Source organism: Antechinus flavipes, chromosome 3 (assembly GCF_016432865.1).
Source record: "Antechinus flavipes isolate AdamAnt ecotype Samford, QLD, Australia chromosome 3, AdamAnt_v2, whole genome shotgun sequence".
Taxonomy (NCBI): Eukaryota; Metazoa; Chordata; class Mammalia; order Dasyuromorphia; family Dasyuridae; genus Antechinus; species Antechinus flavipes.
In genome coordinates, this window is record NC_067400.1 from 597539915 (window position 1) to 597552653 (window position 12739).

At 37.1% G+C, this 12739-nt stretch overlaps 1 protein-coding gene across 3 annotated transcripts in view; it reads left to right on the top strand.

Annotated features, from left to right (window-relative positions):
- Positions 1-370: 370 nt before the first annotated feature.
- The window catches only part of RERE (arginine-glutamic acid dipeptide repeats), a 577800-nt gene continuing 565431 nt past the window's right edge, over positions 371-12739 (top strand). For all 3 annotated transcript variants that reach the window (XM_051988633.1, XM_051988634.1, XM_051988635.1), the window contains exon 1: positions 371-990. The gene's annotated coding sequence lies outside the window, so the exon portion shown is untranslated. The remainder of the gene's footprint in view (positions 991-12739) is intronic.

Below are 12739 nucleotides of genomic sequence, written 5' to 3' on the forward strand. Positions count from 1 at the left end.
CCTTTTCTCTTTTCTCCACTCGCTCAGTTTCTGTCCTCTTTTCATGAGAGGAACCGCCGCCGCCATCCCGTCCCATCCCGAGCCTCCGTCCCCTCCTCCCTCCATTAGCCCAGCCCTCTCGCGGGTCATGGGCCCGGGTTAGGCCAATGAGAAGCTTCGATACTGGGAGGTGGGCCGGTCCTGGTCAGACGCGCGCTGGGGGGCGGGGGCGGGGGGAGGGGAGGGTCTGGTGCTGCCTCAGCCGCAGCCGCCGCCGCCGCCGCCGCCGCCGCCGCCGCAGCAGCCGCCGCTTTAGCCACCTCAGCCCCGGCCGCCCCAGCCGCCGCCTCCGCTCCAGCCGCCGCCGCCGCCGCCGCCGCCGCCGCCCGCCCGCCGGCCGCACACGCTCGCGCCCACGCACGCCCCGCACGCCCTCTGCTCCACGCGCGCGCGCGCGCGGGGACACTCGCCCTCAGTGTGGTTCCCTCAGTGGCCCCCGCCTCCTTCCTTCCTCCCTCCAGCTCCTCCTCCTCCCTCCTCCTCTCTCCTACATTGTCTCTGCCTCATTTTCCCTCCTGGTCTAAGAAAGAATAAGAAAGAAAAGCCGCCCCCCCCCCTCAAAAATCATCCTCCCCATCACCCCACCCCCCCACTCTGCATCCCCCTGTAGTCTCTCCTCCTCCAGGAAACCCACCACCAGACATGCTCCTGGAGCCCTGCCTCTGAAGCATCCATCCCTCCGGGCTGCCCGAGCCCCAGGAGTGGGGGATTTAGTTTAAACCTCATTAAAGATCAAGGAAGGGGGGGCTGCACCCCATCGCTCTCTTCCCCTCTCTCTCACCCCTGACATACCCCTTCGTTCCCCTTTCCCAGCCTACCGGCTCTGTCTCCACAGCTGCCCCTGAACAGGACGTTACCCCCCCACCCCCCAACCCCCTTCCCCTTCCACTTTCAGAGGCAGCTGGGCCACACCAAAAATCCCTTTTGGATGGTGTAGGACCGTAGGGAAAGGTAAGTCCCTAACTCGCCGCCTCCTGGCTTTTGGTCCTCTCATCCCACCAAGGAGCTGGGAGGGGTTCTTGGGTGGGAAGGAAGCGTCCTGGGAATAACTGACTTGGATGGAGGAAACCCCAGATTGGTGGGCTGTGTTTCTGAATTGGGGTCTGAATTGTGTAAGTTGGAGAAAGTGAAGAGGATACGGGGGACAACCCATTGTGAGGAATGAAAGGGCAGAGGACTTCATCTGGCCTAATCTAGGGGAAAGTAACTATGTATCTATTCCCTTCTTTTGCTCCTTTATTATTCTTGCTCTTGTTTTAGATGTCGGTGGCTGAATTATTTTCTGTAACTGAATCACTGTGACCTGTGGGAGGAAAAGGAACCAAATGGGAATATCTTGAATGAATGTGGAGAGTCTGGGGTAGTGGAGGGGAACTTGACTATCATCCTCCCATCAGGGGACAGTTTGCCCTTTGTACTGTATTTTTAAAATTTTAGCCCTACTTATGTGATTGTACATAACACAGAATCAGTAGTCATAATACCTAAATAAAAACCTTGCTGTCATTTCAGTTTTGCTCTCTTCTTGGAGATGGTATCTTCTAGTTTGTTTTTTAAAGAAAGGACATGGAAAGAACATAAGTACTTCCCCTTAGTTTTGGGTGGGAAAGAGACATAACATTGCATTTCAACTGAAATTGGTTGTTTAAGAAGTTGCTGAGAAGAAAACAAAATGATTCATTGTTGAGTTGTCATTTTCCTCTGCCTTTTTTCCAAGGTTTGCTTGCATTTTTTCTGGATTACAGACTTATAACATTGACAAGCAAAATATGTGTCCTTGAGGGACTGGGTGCTTTAAATGTTTCAGTATGTGTTACTATTTTAAGGTGCATTTTTAGAAAGTACTTTTGAAAGAAAGAATTCTGAAATAGCCTTATTTTTGTTTTATTATTAAAGAAAAAAACATAACTTGTAAAAGGGAAACTTTGTAGTTTGCACAACAGACCTTTTAATGTTATCCTATGTGATTTTGCAGCAGCTTTAATAATTGCTTTCAATGTAAAAAGAAGACTTTTTTTTTTTTTTTTTTTTGGTTTTGTGTACATTGGCTTGCTCATTCTCAGTCTGTTAGTGAGGAGGGGTGAGAGAATAGATCTGTGTGATAATAAAAACATCTTTGGATCTCTGGGTAAATATTTCTTTCCTTGGATTTACTCCCTGAGTTTATTCTATTGTAAATGATAAACCAGTTTTTGTTTTGTTATCTTAGACTAGGTGGAGAGCTGGCTTACAGATTTCCTTGTTGAGGTCCAAATGAAGACACTCTCACTCTCTCATTCTTTCTCCTTCCCTCTCTGTCTCTGTCTATCTCTCTCTCTGTCTCTCTCACTTTTTCTCTCCAGGCTGAGAGCTCATTGTTCTTCCACACACACATCTCTCTCCCATATTTGGGACGAGGCTTGCACAGACAAACACAGTTCTTTTTTGGGAGAAAGAGGAGTAAAAATGGGGGAAGGGTAGAGTACTATTTGTCTTGAGCACATCTTTTACCCCTTTCATGTGGCCTTCTCTGCAGTCATCAAAAAAAAGTAAATCAGAAACTAAAGGGGTGAAAAAAAAATCCAGATTTTTTTTTTTTTACTTCCACCTTGTGTCTACTCTTCTTAGTTCTGTTCTCTGTTGCTATTTCTTTGAAGATAGGATGAAAATAGGAAGATTGGGCATATAGGCAGTAGCTTCTCACTGTCTTTGGCCTCTTCTCAGTTGCCCCTCACTTTTTGGGAACAGGAATATCTCCCCCTTCCTTCCCCTATATTTTCAAAATGACTGTTTTAGGTATAGGAGCTATTTCTTAATTGTTTTGCAATGCAAAGCTTGTTAAAACTAGACTTTGGGTTTATCTTTGGGGAGAAAGAATGTGTATATATGTATATGAGGTTTAAACCCTGTTTGTTATATACATATTTGTGTGTGTTTGCTGTTTAAAAGCAGTTTTTGTAAATAGCAGTTATAAGTAATGACCTGGATCTATGATTATGGGACCCGATATAAAGGCCACCTTGAAAGTTGGATTGGGACAGATTTTAAAGAGACCATCTGGGCTTTAGGTTGGTTTTGATATGGGTAGCATCTTACACTGGTGATTTCTTTGAAGTGTGTAGATTAAAAAGATGGTGGAGGGAAATAATGACTAGCTTAATGTTATTTTGAATGCTCTGCAAATGCTACCTATCAATGCTGCCTACATATAGGCTGGGCATAAAGATTTTATTATAGTATTGTCTATCTACTGATAAAGATTTTGCTCTGTTGGGAGGAAATGTCTTACACATTGTGACTGTTCAAGGTCTGTCCTTGTTTGATTGTCTATAACATTTTATGAGAAGTGTGAAGCACTTGGAAAAAAATGAAACAAAAATAATGAAGTTCATTATTCATATTCTTGTTTGTATAAAGAGTAAGTAGAATGAAAATCTTTTCAGTAACAATACTAAATGCTCTTTAGATTCAGTTTGGTTATTGCCTCAGGTGTGCTTGAGTTTGGCTGTGGTGATAAAAAATGGTTTAAATCAGAGTAGAAATTTCATGTTTTTGGGTTTCCAAGATTGGGCTTCAAAAACAACATTATTACTATGCATTAACAAAATTAATTTACTCTGTAGTGTGACTGAGTGTAACAGAAATTTGAGGTGCAGAGTTGGTGAAGTGGTGTAGGAGTGTGTGAATTACTGTCATAGAAGCTTAATATTAAGGGGAACCTTAAGTACAGCCCTGAAAATCTGAATCTTCTCTGTGCCATCTATAACAGTGACCATTCTGCCTTGGCCTTAAAGGCTCCCAATTATGGGGAAGGGATTGTCATTATCCTAGGAAGCAGCCCCTTTCACTATTGAAGAGCTCTTACTGTTGGGAAATTTTTCCTTCCTGAGCCGGCCTTCATCTCTATGGTTCTGCCCTCTGAAGACTACAGTGATCTTTCCCATATCCCATAGTCCTCCAGTTTTTTCTTTTTCAACCTAAGTATCTGAGACCACCAAACTGTTTCAGACTGAGATAGTTATTGAGTTAATAATGAAAAGGGTAGACTTTTCATATATATATCAGAAAGATTTTTTTTATTACTGTTAAACAAACCGACCATTTTTATATGTATCTTTAAAGAAATGAACAATAGAGTGATTAAAACAGATTAGAGTATTAATAAAGGGCTTGAGTATGTAGGATAAACTTTTCCTTTCTCATCCTGCCAGTGCTTGAAAAGTTATTTGTAAGTTTGATTAGCTTTTCTTTTAAAACTTAAACCTTGCAGTAGAGGAAATCTAAAAGAAAAGTATAAAGTGGGACTGGTTGGTCATTTTGTTGTCCAATTAGAATATTATCTAATTGAATGTTTTTTTGATGTTTTAAATCCTGTGTGTAAGTATTCCTTTACTTGCAAGGAAATCGAAATAACTAAGGACAAGATAAGTAAAAGATAATTTAAATCAGTAAATTATTTGCCTATTTTAAATTTTATTCCATTGATTTATTTTATTTCAATTCATTGACTCTCCAGAATTTTAACTTTGATAAAGAAAGCAGAATGATTCAGTTTGGCCTTCTTTGCAATAACTGTCTCTAATATTCAATATTTATGAAACATTAGGAAGCAAGGTGCTCTAAAAAAATTAGATTTCCCATTCCTAAAAGGTAATTATATATTGTATTAGTTTAGTAAATACTTATTTCTCTTAAAATTAATTTTGAATCTTTAGCATCTTGATTGAATCAAACTTTAGTCAAACATTTTAAGGAATAAAATAACTTGTATACTATTTTTTTGAGGAGTAACAAGTTCTACTAACTGATTGTGACTGCTTGTTTTTGTAGCAGATTTAGAGATTATGATAGAAAATGTTAGTGAGTCATTAATGTAACCTGGTTATGGACTTACTTAAAGCAAACAAAAAACTGACCCAGAACCAATATACCCTTGTCTTGATAAATGATAAATGTACAAAGGTACCGTGCTATAGTCGATCACAAGTTTTTTCCTATGACTAGAAATTTCTACTGAATCAATTTTGACCATTTACTAATTTAATCTTGATAAATATTCCAAACACCTAACTTTCAAATTCTATGGCCGCTTTCTTTAAAGTTAAAAAAAAAAATTGATAATCTTTTAATTTTTATCTCATCTTTCTTTCTTACTATGTTTCTTTCCCATTCCTTCCCAGAAAGTCTTTTCTTGTCAATTAATATGTATGTCAGTCATGTCTGACATAGGAGTTTGGTGTGTCCTTAATCCTCCATTTCTGATCAGAAGAGTTCATTCTCTTTCCAAAAGAAAAAGTTCCAAAGAAAAGTTGGTCATTACTATTTAATAGCTTTCAGTTTAGTAGGTTCAGGTATTCTTTCCACTTAGTTTGTACTCATTGTTTATATTGTTTTCCTGCTTCTATTTACTTCATTAAAAGTACATCAAAGAATCTTTTGTTTTTGGGAAAGAAAACAAATATTAAATGGATTCAGTGCTTTAAAGTTTTTTAGTTTTTAATTTAAAATTTTTTATTGATACCTTTTGCTTAAGTCACATTCATTTCCAAATATACATATCTCTTCTTTCCTTTCCAACAAGCTGTCTATTGTAACTAAGATAAAAAAAGAAAGTTGCAATGGGGGATGAGTTCCTCAGAATCAACTTAACACATCAACTGATTCTGATTACATGCAGTGATCTATATCCAGCATCCTTGAGTGCTATGTGTATCTAGAATACTGAGTACCTTTGCACTGAAAGGAAAGAGGTACATATTGCATGTTTTGCCCATAGTAATCACATAGTTCACTTTTGCTTTATTTCCTTTTACTTTGCTTGAGCCAATCCTGGTACTCTGTATCAATTCATAGAGATTTTTCTGAGGTTCTTCATATTCTTCATATTCTGTTATCTCATACAGTATAATGATATTCCATTAAATCGATGTACAACTTTAAAAAATTTTATTAATTTGATGGGTATCTACTTTCTTTCTAGTTCTTTTTCTAACAAATACTTTTATGAATATTAGAGAATATATATAGAACCTTTCTGTCAAAGATTTTTTTCTTAGAGGAAAAAAGTCTGCCTAGCTGTAAGATCTGAGGATTCAATAGGATGGACATTTTAATCTCTTTTTAAAAAAAAAATCATAATTCCAAATTATTTTCTAGAATGGACAAATTCATAGCTTCATCAACAGACTATTTTTGCTTTAGTCATTCTCAAATACTTTGAAAAATAAGCTGAATATTTAGCCAAATGTTCAAAAAAATTAGTTTCTCAGTTTGTCATTTAAATTAATATTTGATGAAAGGTGATTGTTATTTACCATACATATATAAAATTAGTATATTTTTACTGTTAATAACATTTATCTTGAAATGTGGTTGAAATGACCTTTAGTATGATTATAATGATTTAGTATGATTTTTGCTGAAATATTTTATATTTCATAGATATTGACTTATCAAGATGACTACCCCAGCTGATAATGGAAACCTAGATACTTTTAAGAACTAGGAATTCTTATTTGTTGGAATTAGATGTTTACATTAATATACAATATTTTGGATCCAAGAATAATGTATGCCATTTTATAAGAGACTCAAAGGCCTCCTGTTCATTTATTTTTTCCCAGTAAAATTGTAGTTAGTTGAAGGTAATAGATTTTTAAAGTTTGACCTCCATTTTATAAAAGAACCTTTGATAAGATTCCCCCAATCCTCTTTCTTTTAAGACCTTAGGATAAAGAAGACATGGGAAATGCTCAACTAAAATTGATTTTTTGCATGTCTTGCAGGTTTGTTCCTTTCTCTTTTAGCTTATAGTCTACCATTTCTCTCCTTTTAATATTTTCTACTATGGTTGTTCTCTTATTGCCTCATTCAATGTACATACTAGCTAATATTACTTTAGGAGATTCTATCCAATTCACATACCCTGACTTATTTAGGTTATAATAGTTTGATATAATATTATAACATGCATTTTTTTTTCAACTCTTTGTGACAATAGGACAGTAAGTAACACTTTTTCAAATGATGTATAATCTTTCTAGTTCCATAGAACTCTAAGTAGCTTCTTAATACTTTGGTGAGTTTGTGTCATGATGTCAGTATTGTGGTGTTTTGCTCATAGTTTTTCACTCATTTTAAGCTAGTATTATAGTGAGAAGATGGCTGAACCCTTCAACTTTGTCTGCCAAACTGTGCCTAGACAATCCTTTATCTTCCATTCCCATGAAATGACTTGAATGAATTCTTCTATCTCCACTTCCTTCATCCCCCATAATTCACATGGATTTTTCCCCCTCCTATCACTTTCTTTGGGTTTTTCCTTCCCTTTTATAAAGCTAACTTCTAATTTTGGTTTTAATCATCTTAAATCTAGTCAGCTACTGTAATATTGGTCTTTCCATTAACTTGTAAATTCTTTTAGGCAGTGCCTCTCAAAAGATGAGCCAAAGCACATCATTGTACTGCTAGGGGTCCTGTGAAACTCCTTCTTAGCTACTATTCCCAACTCCAGTTTGCTGATTACTACAGAAGTGCTGTAAAAGAAGCCTTCTATTTCCTTGTGCGTCCTGGAGAAGTAAAGAATAGAAACTCAGGGACTGATGGAAGGGAAGGAAAGAAAAGATAAGTGGAATCCCAAGGTCTGGAAAATTGCTCCGGAATCCCAGTTGCCCTGGGGCTCTACTTTGTTAGCAACTTAAATGTGTGCTGAAATACCCCTTGTCCTAGAATACTTTTGAGGGAAAAAAAAAAGCCACTGCTTTTGAGGGCTGGGACAAATCAAATCAGTTGTGTATTTATGAGACATATGCCAGCTATTGTACTAGGCCTTGGCGATACAGAGACAAAAATGAAACAGCCCCTGCTCTCAAGGAGATTATCATCTTCTATCTGGAAGGACAATTCTACACAGATTATCTACAAAATAAATAGAAGTTAATTTTGAAAAGAAGGGCAGTAATACCTGGGGGTGGGGAAGGACAAGGTCTGGGTAATAGTGCTTCAATTGAATCTTAGGGAAGGGATTCTAAGAAGTGGAAGTATGAAGGACGCGCAGGCCTGATTTGGGAGAGGGCCAGAACAAAGGTAGAGAGGATGGAATGGTGAAAAACAACCCAAAGGCCGGTTTGGTTCAGTTGTAGAGTTTAAGAAGAGAATTAAGAGATCAGAGTTGGAAAAGTAGGCAGGGACCAGAATTTTAAAGGATATTTCTAAAGGACTTTAAATGTCCCAAAAAGGAATTTATCCTCGAGGCAATAAGGAACTATTGAAGTGTATTGTCTAGGAAGATTATATAGGTCCTTATATTTAGGAAAATCACTTTTGGTATCTGGAAAATAGAATGGAAAGGGGAAGGACATGTCAGGGAAAACATGAAAAAGAATATTGGTTTAGCCTGGGCTAGAGAAGGTCAAGTTCCAGACAAATGTGGAGTCTCCGAGTAATGGTAAAGAGTGAGATGTTAAAAAAAAAAATTGAAACAAATTGTACAACTGAATGGGGAGGAGTGGAGGGGTATTGGCACGAAGATGAGGAAAAGTTAGGAAGGTTAGTAATAATATCACAAGTATATTATACTTTATGAATTAGGTATGTTCCTGAAAAGTTGTGGCTCTAGGTGGTGCACAGAGCATAGGGCCTAGAAAGACCCACATTTAAATTTCACTTCAGATATCCACTGTAATTGAGTTTTCATCTGTAAAGAAGGAATAATAGTAGCACCTATCTTCCAGGGTTGTGAGAATGATATTAGTTAGCATTTATATAGTGCTTTAAGGTTTGCAAAGCACTTTACTTATGTGATACTATTTGTAAAGGAGTTTGCAAACCTTAATGCACTATATAAATGCTAGCCAGTATTATTATTAATAAAAGAAATTATATTTAGAAGTTCTTCAGTTCTTCACAATATAATCCAGGAAACCATATCATAACTAGATCATCAAACAGTTTGTATTTTCCCACAGGAACAATGTAATTGGGAATTGTGTTCTTGACTAAGGACTTGGCATCAAATCATAGATAGATGATGTGATACAAAAGCAAAAGTACAACATACCATAAACCTTTAATAATTTAAAATACTAAAATCACAATCAAATGCCTATAAAATGGGTAAACTTTGTAATTTATTATCTCTAGTCTGTTATAAATTATTAAATTATATCTATAACTCATAAAAATATGATTCTATTACACATTTGACTTTAAACTAATCTTAGTGACAAAAATTAAGCATTTCTTTCCCTTTCCACAAATATTAAAACCTTACTAATTATAGGTCACTATGCTAGATGCTGGGGACAGTGTAGATAAGATGTTGTCTCTGCTTCTTATTAAACTTATATTTTGATAGAATAAATGAGGAACCCATATAATATGCAAAATTACATGATGATGTATGTATTATAGATTTACTAAAGTTTTGTGTGAGATTTGAAAGGGAAGATTATTCTTGATCAGGAAATGCATCATAAATGGAGATAACATTTGAGTTAAGCCTTAAAGAATTGGTAGGAATTTAATAGATTGAGAGACTCACCAAGACTACTCCATGCCTAGAAAAAGTATGAGAACAAATGTCTTAGTTTTTTTTTTTTGTTTTTTTTTTTGTTTTTGTTTTTGGCTGAGGCTGGGTAGTGCAGAGAGGACCATAGAGAGAAATAATATGAAACAACAGTGGAAAGGGAGGACAGTATCAACTCTTGGTAGATTTCGAATACCAAGCAGAGGAGTTAGAAGTTAGTAAATGAGAGGAGATAACTAAAGATTTATTTTAATAAACACAGAAATGTTACTTGTAGATCCATGCATAAGAAAGATGATTCCTCTGGCAGGCTTGTTAGGGAATTAAGATGGGCAGACCTGTTAGGTAATAACTATATCTAGAAATGGTCTTGCACTAGGGTGGAACAGTTGGAACAGAAAGGAGGTTATAAATATGAGAGATTTTTTGTGAAAGGAAGGGATTAGTCAAATATTGGTACATAATAATAAGTACAGTTAATTAAGTACTTTTTATTTTCAAAACATATGCACAGATAATTTTTCAACATTAACCCTTGCATAGCCTTATATTCCAAATTTTCCTCTCCTTTCCCCAACTCCTTCCCTAGATAGCAAGCAATCTTTTCAATAATATGTTATACATGTTACGATATATGTTAAATCCAATATATATAAACATTTATATAATTATCTTGCTGTACAAGAAAATTCAGATCAAAAAGGAAAGAAAATGAATAAGAAAACAAAATGCAAGCAAACAACAACAAAAAGAGTGAGACTGTTATGTTGTGATCCATATTCAGTTCCCACAGTCCTCTCTGGGTGTAGATAGCTCTCTCCATCCCAAGACCATTGGAACTGGTCTGAATCATCTCGGTGAGAAGAGCCACACCCATCAGAATTGATTATCTTATAATCTTGTTGCCATTTACAATGATCTCCTGGTTCTGCTCATTTCACTTAGCATCATTTCATGTAAGTCTCTCCAGGCCTTTCTAAAATCATCCTGCTGATCGTTTCTTTTGGAACACTAATATTCCATAATATTCATATACCATAATTTATTCAGCCATTCCCGGACTGATGGGCATCTACTCAGTTTCCAGTTACTTGCCACTGCAAAAAGGGTTGCCACAAACATTTTTGCACATGTGGGTCTCTTTCTTTTTGGAATATAAACCCACTGGAAACACTGCTGGATCAAAGGGTATGCACAGTGTGATAGCACTTTGGGCATAAGAACAAAAGTTCTTGACTTGAGATCCATGAGCTTGTTTAAAAAATATTTTAGTAATTATTTTAATATAATTGATTTCATTTATAATCCCATGAATTTTATGTTATGCGATTCTGGGAAGAGCCTCATAAACTTCCGCAAGCTTTTTAAAGGGATCTACAACACAGAAAAGGCTAAGTAAAAACCTGTGAGTTAGAAGAAGTGGTAGGAAAACCAGAAGGGGCTAGAATCCCTGAAGGGAAGGGAAAGGAGAAGAATATTTGTTGGATGTGATGGGGAGAGGGGAAAAAAAAATCAAGGAGCATTGTAACTGACAACATTGGATTTGATGATTAGGAAATTATTTCAGGAAAATCAATTCAGTAAGTGAAGGGAGATAGGAACCTAATTACAGGAAGTTGAGGAAAGAATGGGTAGTGAGGAATTAGAAACATCTGGGTTGTCTAATTTAGAAAACATGAACTAGGGAACAACTAGGTAGCACAGTAGATAGAGCACTGGCTCAGGAATCGAGAAGACTTGAGTTCAAATAGGCCTCAGATACTAACTGTATAACCCTGGGCAAGTCACTTAACCCTGATAGCCTCTCCTCTCCCCTGCTCCAAAAGAAAAATGAAAAAAATGAGCTAGATAAGGTAGAAAATCATCTACCTGTACATTTGAATACACAAAAGTCAAAAAAAGAGAAATGTATATGAAATGTTACTCTATTAAAACAGGCTTGAAAAAAAAACAAGTTATAGTCAACATGGCACTACAAACACTGTTCTTTTTATGTTCTCTTCTGAACTTCCTCTTTTTTTTTTTTTTTTTAAATAACTTTTTATTGACAGAACCCATGCCAGGGTAATTTTTTACAGCATTATCCCTTGCACTCACTTCTGTTCCGATTTTCCCCTCTCTCCTCCACCCCCTCCCCCAGATGGCAAGCAGTCCTTTACATGTTGAATAGGTTACAGTATATCCTAGATACAATATATGTGTGCAGAACTGAACAGTTCTCTTTTTGCACAGGGAGAATTGGATTCAGAAAGTATAAATAACCCGAGAAGAAAAACAAAAATGCAAGCAGTTTATATTCATTTCCCAGGGTTCTTTCTTTGGATGTAGCTGCTTCTGTCCATCCTTGATCAATTGAAACTGAATTAGCTCTCTTTATTGAAGAGATCCACTTCCATCAGAATACATCCTCAAACAGTATCGCTGTTGAGGTATATAATGATCTCCTGGTTCTGCTCATTTCACTTAGCATCAGTTCATGTAAGTCTTGCCAGTCCTCTCTGTATTCATCCTGCTGGTCATTCCTTACAGAACAATAATATTCCATAACGTTCATATACCACAATTTACTCAACCATTCTCCAATTGATGGGCATCCATTCATTTTCCAGCTTCTAGCCACTACAAACAGGGCTGCCACAAACATTTTGGCACATACAGGTCCCTTTTCCTTCTTTAATATCTCTTTGGGGTATAAGTCCAGTAGAAACACTGCTAGATCAAAGGCTATGCACAGTTTGATAACTTTTTGAGCATAGTTCCAAATTGCTCTCCAGAATGGCTGGATGTTGAACTTCCTCTTTATAAACAATTCAGGAAATTTGAAATGGAAGTTCAGAGAGGGATGGGGACAGCTGGAATAAGTTAGGACCAAGGGAAGATTAGGATTGGTTAGGACCTGACATGTTTGCAGGTGTGTGGGACAGTCATTGGAGAGGGAGAATGTATCACAGGAGGTGATGAGTTTGATTCCTTTTCCATGTTCTAAAAGTTTGCTATAGGGAGTTCATACCCAATATTCTGGAAGCCTTCCTTGCTTTTTCCTGACATGATAAGAGTGGAGGATCAGGTCAAGTGGGACTTTCTGGCTGTCCATCTGTCATCCTTTGATTTTGCTACATGATCAGCTCCTCTTTTGTTTCTGTCATATATTCTTTATTCCTACTTTCTAGAGTTCTTGCTTGGTTTTGTGTAGCA